Source organism: Sinohyriopsis cumingii, chromosome 10, assembly GCF_028554795.1.
Source record: "Sinohyriopsis cumingii isolate HCF-2022 chromosome 10, ASM2855479v2, whole genome shotgun sequence".
NCBI lineage: Eukaryota > Metazoa > Mollusca > Bivalvia > Unionida > Unionidae > Sinohyriopsis > Sinohyriopsis cumingii.
This window is the reverse complement of record NC_142970.1, coordinates 3593545-3605596: the sequence shown is the minus strand read 5'-3', so window position 1 is coordinate 3605596 and position 12052 is coordinate 3593545. Positions and strand designations below refer to the sequence as shown.

The following is a 12052-nucleotide window of genomic DNA, read 5'->3' as shown; positions in this document are numbered from 1 at the left end:
TCTGACAACAGTCAAAAACATATTAAAATAAATAGCTAATAAACAAAGATTTTACCATCATAAAAGCACCACATGAGACAAACTGAAAAATTAATTGAATGCCGGAATATACGTAAGTGAAAATGTTTTAAGTGTGGTCTGAATTTCAAAATATATGCATATTCATTAATTTTGAAAGGAAATATGCGTGTTGTTTTAGTGAAACAGACGTTATCAAAGCAATCTCTCTCTCTCTCTCTCTCTCAGTCTCTCTCTCTCTCTCTGATTAGGATTTATTAAGGTAGCTTTAACAATTTTTCAGTCGTGTCGCTACGATGTCTGCATTGAAGCAGTTTATGGTGATGTCTAGCATTGGGGCATAATACCGCAGACATGTAGCATCATGTCCCACCCAGCCACATTATCCTGACACCAGGCCGACCAGTCCTAACACTAACCTCTTAATGCTGAACGCCTAGCGAGGCAGATGTTAGTACCATTTTAGTAAGTCTTTGGTATGACTCAACCGGGGTTCGAACCCACGGCCTTCCGCTTCCGACCACTAGGCCACCGAAGGTCTCTCTCTCTCTCTCTCTCTCTCTCTCTCTCCATATATATATATATATATATATATATATATATATATATATATATATATATATATATATATATATATATATATATATATATATATATATATATATATATATATATATATATATATATATTTTGTAGGCTGGACTTCGCTTGCGAAGATTTAGGAAGGGGGATGTCCACGTCTATTGCACGTGACCTGATGGACGAAGGGCCCAATACGTGACAGACACGTCCGTCCCCAGAGGCTGCAGAGAAATGTATGGCTTGTGATGGGTGCTGTCGTCAGTTCCCGGTTTTTTCTTTGCCATCGTTTTTCCTCCAAGTTTGTCCATCTGTTTTGTTCAAAACTGGCAGTGGCCCGGTGATCCGTAGGTCGCCAGCTTTCAGAGTCAGCAGGTTGTGATGCCCATTGGCGGTGATCAATGCCACAGGTGGTGAGGTTCTTTTTCAAGGAGCCTTTATATCTCTTTCGAGATGTCCCTCTATCACGGTGGCCAGTGGACAGCTCACGGTACAGTGCAGTCTTTGGCAGGCGATGATCGTCCATCCTGGACACGTGCCCTGCCCAGCGTATCTAGATATTAATGAGCGTAGCCTCAACGCTGGTGATCCCTGCCTACTTGTTTGAGAACTTCGGTGTTGGTGATGGACATAAATCATAAATTATTATGTACATAAATGCGTCACTAAAGATTAACAAACTAGACAGCAATGTGCCCGTATATTTCAATGCAGTCCACGCTTCGGCTGAGTGCATAAGCTTCCGGACACATTTGATTAAGATATGTGCAGATTTTTTTATGATGTTGTATCAGCATAGTGAGAGAGAGACACTGATACTTTCGCCCACTTTCTACAATTCGCTTTCGAATAGAAAAGCACACTACCTTAGGGCGTTGTGCATTCTAATCAACAATGTATGATTAATTGATGTGAACTTTCTCTCTCTCTCTCTCTCTCTCTCTCTCTTGAAAATCAAATAGTTATCCCTTTTATTTTGCATGTAATCTATTTGTTAATTCGTGCATGTTTAACAGCAATTGCAGATACTGTCTTTTAAAGAAATAGATCTATAGATAATAGTTAAAGTTAACATTTAAGAAATAGGGACATAAGCAAAATCTACATAGGGGAGTTACCTGATCTAAATGCGTTCGTCTTAAGTCTTATTTTACTCGAGACTAATTTATCAACTATATTCTGCCATCAGCACTTCAATCGCTACATAAAATCTTTATTCGAGTGAAAATTACATCTGTATTTCAATCGCTACATAAGGTCTTTATTCGAGTAAAATAGCCATCATTTAATCAATCCCTCCATAAGGTTTTTATTCCATTACTGCCATCAATATTCCAATTGTTACATAAGATTTTTATTCTATTAAATCTGCCATCACTACTTATATCGCCACCTAAGTTTGTTTATCTTCGAGTAAAACTGATATCAGCACTTCAACCACTGCATAAAGTTTGTTTTTATTTGAGTAAATCTGTCATCTGTACTTAAACAACTACTTACGATCTTTATTGGAGTACTGCGATAAGCATTTCATTCGCTACATGTTGTCTTTATTGGAGTACTGCGATAAACATTTCAATCGCTATATAATATCTTTGTTGGAGTACTGCGATAAACATTTCAATCGTTACATAAGATCTTTATTGGAGTACTGCGATACGCATTTCAATCGTTACATAAGATCTTTATTGAAGTACTGCGATAAGCATTTCAATTGCTATATAATATCTTTGTTGGAGTACTGCGATAAGCATTTCAATCGCTACATAAGGTCTTTATTCTATCGCAACTGACACCAGTACTTCAATCGTTACAATAAGAGCTTTATTAGAGTAAAACAGCCATCAACATATCAATCGCTACATAAAGTCTTTATTGGAGTACTGCGATAAACATTTCAATCGCTATATAAGGTCTTTATTGGAGTGCTGCGATACGCATTTCAATCGTTACATAAGATCTTTATTGGAGTACTGCGATAAGCATTTCAATTGCTATATAATATCTTTGTTGGAGTACTGCGATACGCATTTCAATCGTTACATAAGATCTTTGTTGGAGTACTGCGATAAGCATTTCAATTGCTATATAATATCTTTGTTGGAGTACTGCGATACGCATTTCAATCGTTACATAAGATCTTTATTGGAGTACTGCGATAAGCATTTCAATTGCTATATAATATCTTTGTTGGAGTACTGCGATAAGCATTTCAATCGCTACATAAGGTCTTTATTCCATCGCAACTGACACCAGTACTTCAATCGTTACAATAAGAGCTTTATTAGAGTAAAACAGCCATCAACATATCAATCGCTACATAAAGTCTTTATTGGAGTACTGCGATAAACATTTCAATCGCTATATAAGGTCTTTATTGGAGTTCTGCGATAAGCATTTCAATTCCTATATAATATCTTTATTGGAGTACTGTGATAAGCATTTCAATCGTTACATAAGATCTTTATTGGAGTACTGCGATAAGCATTTCAATTGCTATATAATATCTTTATTGGAGTACTGCGGTAAGCATTTCAATCGCTACACGAGGTCTTGATTCGAGCAACACTGTTATCATTACTTCAATCGTTACACTAAGAGATTTATTCGAGTAAAACAGCCATCAGTTAATCGATCCTCCATAAGATTTTTATTTTAATAAATCTGCCATCAGTACTTGAATCGCTACCTAAGTTTGTTTTATTCGAGTAAAATTGATATCAGCAGTTCAACCACTGCGTAAAGTTTGTTTTTATTTGAGTAAAACTGTCATCTGAACTTCAACAACTACTTACGATCTTTATTGGAGTACTGCAACAAGCATTCAATCGCTACATGCCGTCTTTATTGGAGTACTGCGATAAGCATTTCAGTCGCTATATACGGTCTTTATTCCATCACAACTGACACCAGTATTCAATCTTTATAATAAGGGCTTTATTAGAGTAAAACAGCTATCAACATATCAATCGCTACATAAAGTCTTTATTCAACTATCGTTACTACAATCGCTACATAAAGTCTTTATTCAACTATCGTTACTACAATCGCTACATAAATTCTTTATTCACCTACTGCCATCGTTACTTCAATCGCTACATAAAATTTTTATTTTAGTACTGGCATCAGTATTTGAGTCGCTACAGACGATCTCTTTTCGAAGTAAAACTGTCATCAACACTTCACTCGCTACATAAGGTCTTCACTGGAGTACTGCGATAAGCATTTCAGTCGCTGCATAGGTTAATCTAACATATGTCCTAGCTATCAAATTACAATGACTAAATCCTTCATTGTTTGGTTAACTAATTTATTCAGGAGAAATACCAAAACAATTGTTTAATAAGCCTACAATTAATCAAGTAAAATGATGAGCTGACATAAATCTTGTACTAAAGGTACGAAATTCCTTCCTACCGTACATACCCATTTACCAAATCATCGACGTTTAAATATAACGACATATGGTGGGTTTTCACTGGTACAAAGACAAATATTTGATTTGTAATTTCTGATCCATTTTGAAACATTTGACAAGCTATTTTGAGTTCAAAAACACACATATAAACTTATACACACATACACTACACACACGTGCACACACTCACACACAATAACAAAATAAAACTGTCAAGAGACCCCTCTTTCATAAATGCAGAGACAATCGTTAATGTATGTATTTTCTACTTATATGATAAATGATAATCGTCCCTGCAGATGCAATGGATCTCTATAGATCTCATTTGTTATAAAGAAAAGTACCATACAGCGGATGGTTTAACCGTGGAAAGAAGTATCCTATTAAGAAGTCGCCGATTGTAATTGTAAATCCCATCAAATGTATCTTAAATTGAAATAAATGGAGGTGGGGGTGGAACTTCTTGTAAACTGAGAAAACAGCCCGCAAAGAAATGGTCTCCAAGTTTGTAGACAGAATGCTTGAGAATTTGCGGCTCTGTCACATGCTTAAATGACTTCACGATCATTTTAAATAGCATCTGAAGAAATTTCATTGCTCCTGAGGGTAATCAATATTTGGTAATGGTTTCATTTGGCAGATTCAGACTCGTAATCCAATGTTCGCGATTTCGATACCCGTCTATGCTATCCCGAGTCGACTGCTTCGATATGCCCTTGGGAAAGGTAATTAGCTTCCGTTTCTTCCACATTACAAAACCAGGTTTGTGACAAAGGTGGTGCTAAAATCTCCCCAAATTAATTGGAGAAATCAAATTCCAATTTTTAAGCTGTTCCGTTTCCCAAATGACCAAGCATTCTATTGAAGAGTAACACTTTGCATTATGGGTTGTGAAGTTTAGAGGGATTCCATATGCTTAAAGTGCCATAACAGTGTATCTACATTTATTCAGTTTATTTCTTGGTGAATGAGAATATATATTCAAAATACGAATGTAAGAAATCCGATTGAAAAATTTTCATTAATAACTGCATGGGAGCCTATCTAATATCGCGTTTGCACCTGTTTATGATAATAACCGAATGCAACGGCCGACCACTTCCGGTATTTAGTGAAAACAAAGCGTAACGTCACATTTTGAACACTTGTTGTAAACAAAGACTGAGTTGGTATTGTCACATTATGGAAAAGTCTTCAGAAACTCAACACGAAAGCTGCAATTTGAAGGAAGTGAATTGTCACTGTCCTGGGGGTCTTCGCCATTCGGAGATGGGGATTTAATAAGCTCGGAAGATTCTGATAATGGTGTAGAAGCGGCTGCCGGTACCCAAATTAATCCGTACCAGTTTGAACCCTATATTTCCAATACCGTCGAATCCGAAGTTGCAGATGAAGATGACGAAGAAGAAAGACAAGACAGATTGACGGACAATTCATGGCAATTGTTTTCTGAATACGGCCTAAGTTACGATAAAGATACGTATCCGACGATATTTGCAGTACTGTTCAACAGTCCCCTGTTCGTTTAGAAATGGATTTGTTCTCACCTGTAATAAAGGATGTACAAGTGTATAGCATTTCATGGGTAGAGACGTATTTATACGCTGATAAGTAAAAGGTACATCGGATCACAGTTGTAAGCTTTGAAAACCTGTGAACAAATTGATACGATTTAGAAGTACTTAAGGTTCATAGAAGAGGAGGTCCTCTTTTGCACAACTGTTGAAATAGGCAGGATATTTAACTTCAGAACAGTAAAATTGAATTCATATTTTGTACACTGTATTATAGGTTAAAATTTGGAATTTATCATATGCATGCTAATAGTTGATTTTTATAAACTATGAAATAAACCCATTTTTCTGTGGTAGGCATCTACTTGTAACTTCTATTTTCTTTCATATCTAATTTAATTTTACAGTGGTGTACTGAATGTTTTACCTGTTTCTGACTTTAGTCAGTTTGTGTCATTGTACTCTGCTATGATGTGTTCATAAATATGAGATTAAACTTGACAAGCACAGCACTATGCATTAAAGAAGAAAACTCTATTTTAGGTGTAATTGTGGACATTGATTGGGAATACCCACAGCAAGGGAATGTGTATGTTGTTGTGACACAGAGAAGGTCACAAGTGTCTGCAATGAATACCAGTGGATGCAATGTATAACACACTATCCAGGGTTCAGTCCAGTTTGTCTCGACATCCATGTTTTAAAAGTTGCATACTACCAGTATAGACAACAATTTGGAGAACATCCAGAAGAAGGAAATGAGTAAGTAAAATGTCTGAGTAATTTTTCATGTTCTTTTGTTTTTATAAATTTTGTTTTCATGATCTACGCATAACAGAATAGTATTGGGGTTATTAATACAGCAAATAAATAAACCACTTTTTCCAGTCATTTTATGACACCTTCAAAGATTCAACCCCTGTTCTGGAGGCATACACCGTTTAACCTTTATACCACAGTGATACTGATAAGTCATGCCAAAAAACAACAAATATACATGTGCAAATAGTTTTATTTCATTTTTTTGTGTCGGAAAATGAAATGGTTTTATATATATATATATATATATATATATATATATATATATATATATATATATATATATATATATATATATATATATCCACAGATTATATTGGAATCATATCACTTTATTGATATGCAAAATAACTATTAATCACACTGGGCACTAACACTGTCTACTAAAACTTTTGATTTCCTAATTTGATCTAATGCACAAAGCATATTTTATTTCAACTCAATTTTCAAATTATTATTTCAGAAGACATCGGTATACAGCATATAGACAATTTGCTCGGTGGTGTTGGCACTTCTTGGGCAAGGAAGTGAGGGTCATCATTCTATCATGTGTTGTTCAGAGGATCCGTACTGCCTTTCCTGATCAAAAGCTGAAATATACTGGCTTTCATGAGGCTAATAGCGATTAAACCTGATAAGAAGATTTTGAGTAGCAATATCCTTATCAGGCCTGTCATACAGACTACATAATGGTGGTGATACATCTACAATAAGCTTTACTCCTTCATCATTCATGTGAGACACCTGTCCATTGTGAATGCTGTCTTCATCATTCACGTGAGATACCTGTCCAATTGTGAATGCTGTTTTCATCAGACATTCAACATAATCTGCAAATTAAATTTAATATGCATTGTATTGTACAAGCCAAAAACTGCAACCTTTTGTTGACGTTAATACATGAATTAAAAGTATTTGTCTTTACAATTGTTTGCATATTTGTATTATTTTACCACAGGGAAAAATCATGACCTTTAAAATTAAAGGAGTGTCAACTTTAACAAATATTTTACTTTTACTGTTTGAATTTAATATAAAATAATAATATAGGTACTTACACTTGGTACAACAGCATTCATATATCTAAGTGATATATTCCTTTCTGTTCATTAATTGCTAATGTATATTCTTGCCATATGTTGAGTCAACAAGGATTTTCCTGACCGTGTATTCTCCTTTCTTGTACTTTGGATACAGTATTTTATATGTGGCTCTCCCATCCTTAGTGCATGCTTGCTGTCTTGGGCTGTTTTCATTAAAATGCAATGCAGCCAGCCAAAGCCCATTTCAGAGTAAATAAAGATGCAAAATACAGTATATAATTCTATTCTATTAAAAAAAAAAGATTTCAACCATTTTTTATTATCTGGTTTAAACCACTTCTTTAGTCTCTCTCTCTTCCCTCCAAAGTACCAAGTTCACATGATACAAATAAATCACCATGGCCAGAATGCACATTACTGATGTGGTTTAAAACACACTATCACTTTTCCAGAATTAATTCTTCGTTTTGGTCAGGCGATGCTGCTGCAGTCCGATACAGTTGGTTGACCAAACTCTTCATCCATGGAGCTATCTCCGAACAGTATTTTTGTTTTGATAAGATAATGAGTTTCTTTTTCAGTCCTGTATATAGAAACAGACATTAAGAGCATCATGAAAAGTTTTGTAGATTTTTATTAATTGGGGATGGGAATAAACCTCATCATGTTTGTAAATATCTATATGTAATCTGATGCCCACATTAGTCTGACAATGAAATATATATGTATGCCTTCTAAATCAACCAGCAGAAAGATTTATCTGTGTACATTGTCAAACAAAGTTGAAGACAACATGAAAATTTTGACAATGTTTATCAAATGTTTATATCTCAGTTCTTGATTTATTAGATATTTACTGCATATGTTTTGGAAACTATGAAAGAACGTTCTACAGGGTACACGTGGAAATGATATGGTGACTGATCTGTTAAATATCATAGATATAATACTATGTTACTTGTCATTAAAAACTCACCCTTGCTGCTTCTCTCTTTGAATAGCCCCTTCTTATTTTCTTTGGCGGTGACACTTGACAAGTTAGTTCCTCTGATGGTGACAACATTTCAAGCCTACACAGCTGACGCTGTGGTGTTGAAGGTTCTGATACCTTGGCAGTTACCTAGGCTTGGTTGTCAGTTTCCTTCACACAGTGGATAGGCAGGACAGCATCATCATTGAGCTTGACTTTCTTTGGTGCCCTACACATAGGTTCAACCTCAAATCTATACCTAAATGGAAAGCATTCTGGTGTGAAATAAAAGGAGCAGAGAGCAGAAAACTCAGTCGGATCGTCCCAGTTTGCTCTTTTGATTTTTACAAAATCTGTCCACCTACGACGAAGTGATTGGTCTTTCGGGAAGGAATGCATGGAAAACCCATCAGCATTTGTATTCCCACACTTTGCTGCAACACACCTGACCCAGCTGCCCTTGCTTATACCTCCACTATCTCCTCTTGGCAAGATTGTCATGATAACAGTTTTCAAACTAACTAATATGGAACGGAACACGTACTTTGTTTATGTTTCGATAGAAACGTAAGTAATGTGTGTGTTCAAAATATGACGTCAGGCGATCTATACACTCCGGAAATTACCGAGCGGTGAAATCGGTCCGATGTGTATTATTTTCGAAAATACACCTGAGCGTATTTCTCACTTATTATGGAGAATTTTTCCATCGGGTTTGTTATACAGCTTCCAGATCTTATTTTCTATTCAAACAATATTGAATTTGATTTACTTTATCTACACTGGTATGTCACTTTAACCTGAAGCAGCAATGCTGGATTGTTGTATAATTTACTTCGTATGCCTGGAACGAAATTGTCTACAGCCGCCTATATAAGAGAGAGTGCTATTATTGTTGTACAGTCTTGCAATCTGACACTTTTCTATAGCTAGAAGTCTCAAGTCATACTTGCGGTATAAATGAAAATATCTGATTCTTTCATGATCTACTTCCTGTTGGTATCTACATAACGACATTTTGTTAATATAATGAATTTATGATGAATCACATCATGATATTTCGCATTCATTCTTCCACCCGTCTATCTATCCATCAATACGCTATGCCAATAGACTTGCATTTAATGTTATACAAACGTTAGAGTGAATGATATGTTTCAACCAATATTAATAATTGAGTTTTGCATTCAAATACTGGTCCTAGTTGTCAAATTTAAATAGAGTTATGTTCAAAATACAGGTACACGTTGTCAAATTTAAATAGAGTTCTCTGTTCAAATACTGTTTCACAGAGTCCTCGTTCAAATACTGGTCCACGCCGTCAAATTTAAATAGAGTTCTCTATTCAAATACTTCACCATGTTGTCAAATATAAATAGAGTTCTCTGTTTAAATACTTGACCATGTTGTCAATTATAAATAGAGTTCGCTATTCAAATACTTGACCATGTTGTCAAATTTAAATAGAGTTCTCTGTTTAAATACTTGACCATGTTGTCTAATTTAGAGTTCTCTATTCAAATACTTGACCATGTTGTCAAATTTAAATAGAGTTCTCTGTTCAAATACTTGACCATGTTGGCAAATTTAGATAGAGTTTTCTGTTTAAATACTTGACCATGCTGTCTAATTTAAATACAGTTCTCTGTTCAAATGCTTGACCATGTTGTCTAATTTAAATAGAGTTCTCTGTTTAAATACTTGACCATGTTGTCTAATTTAAATAGAGTTCTCTATTCAAATACTTGACCATGTTGTCAAATTTAAATAGAGTTCTCTGTTCAAATATTTGACCATGTTGTCTAATTTAAATAGAGTTCTCTATTCAAATACTTGACCATGCTGTCAAATTTAAATACTGTTCTGTTCAAATACTTGACCATGTTGTCAAATTTAAATAGAGTTCTCTGTTTAAATGCTTTACCATGTTGTCAAATTTAAATAGAGTTCTCTGTTCAAATACTTGACCATGCTGTCTAATTATGTTCAAATACTTGACTATGTTGTCTAATTATGTTCAAATACTTGATCATGTTGTCTAATTATGTTCAAATACTTGACCATGTTGTCAAATTTAAATAGAGTTCTCTGTTTGAATACTTGACCATGTTGTCTAATTTAAATAGAGTTCTCTGTTCAAATACTTGACCATGTTGTCAAATTTAAATAGAGTTCTCTGTTCAAATACTTGACCATGTTGTCTAATTTAAATAGAGTTCTCTGTTCAAATACTTGACCATGTTGTCAAATTTAAATAGAGTTCTCTGTTCAAATACTTGACCATGTTGTCAAATTTAAATAGAGTTCTCTGTTTAAATACTTTACCATGTTGTCAAATTTAAATAGAGTTCTCTGTTCAAATACTTGATCATGTTGTCTAATTATGTTCAAATACTTGACCATGTTGTCAAATTTAAATAGAGTTCTCTGTTCAAATACTTGACCATGTTGTCAAATTTAAATAGAGTTCTCTGTTTAAATACTTTACCATGTTGTCAAATTTAAATAGAGTTCTCTGTTCAAATACTTGACCATGCTGTCTAATTATGTTCAAATACTTGACCATGTTGTCTAATTATGTTCAAATACTTGATCATGTTGTCTAATTATGTTCAAATACTTGACCATGTTGTCAAATTTAAATAGAGTTCTCTGTTTAAATACTTGACCATGTTGTCTAATTTAAATAGAGTTCTCTGTTCAAATACTTGACCATGTTGTCAAATTTAAATATAGTTCTCTGTTCAAATACTTGACCATGTTGTCTAATTTAAATAGAGTTCTCTGTTCAAATACTTGACCATGTTGTCAAATTTAAATAGAGTTCTCTGTTTAAATACTTAACCATGTTGTCAAATTTAAATAGAATTCTCTGTTCAAATACTTGACCATGTTGTCTAATTATGTTCAAATACTTGACCATGTTGTCTAATTATGTTCAAATACTTGATCATGTTGTCTAATTATGTTCAAATACTTGACCATGTTGTCAAATTTAAATAGAGTTCTCTGTTTAAATACTTGACCATGTTGTCAAATTTAAACAGAGTTCTCTGTTCAAATACTTGACAATTTTGTCTAATTTAAATAGAGTTTTCTGTTCAAATACTTGACCATGTTGTCAAATTTAAATATAGTTCTCTGTTCAAATACTTGACCATGTTGTCAAATTTAAATAGAGTTCACTGTTCAAATACTTGACCATGTTGTCAAATTTAAATAGAGTTCTCTGTTTAAATACTTTACCATGTTGTCAAATTTAAATAGAGTTCTCTGTTCAAATACTTGACCATGCTGTCTAATTATGTTCAAATACTTGACCATGTTGTCTAATTATGTTCAAATACTTGATCATGTTGTCTAATTATGTTCAAATACTTGACCATGTTGTCAAATTTAAATAGAGTTCTCTGTTTAAATACTTGACCATGTTGTCTAATTTAAATAGAGTTCTCTGTTCAAATACTTGACCATGTTGTCAAATTTAAATATAGTTCTCTGTTCAAATACTTGACCATGTTGTCTAATTTAAATAGAGTTCTCTGTTCAAATACTTGACCATGTTGTCAAATTTAAATAGAGTTCTCTGTTTAAATACTTAACCATGTTGTCAAATTTAAATAGAATTCTCTGTTCAAATACTTGACCATGTTGTCTAATTATGTTCAAATACTTGACCATGTTGTCTAAT

The 12052-nt window shown here is 34.0% G+C and overlaps 1 pseudogene; it reads left to right on the top strand.

The window, feature by feature from the left end:
• The first annotated feature begins 4725 nt into the window (after nucleotides 1-4725).
• Nucleotides 4726-6977, top strand: LOC149789503 (P2X purinoceptor 7-like; annotated as a pseudogene).
• The last annotated feature ends 5075 nt before the right edge of the window (nucleotides 6978-12052 follow it).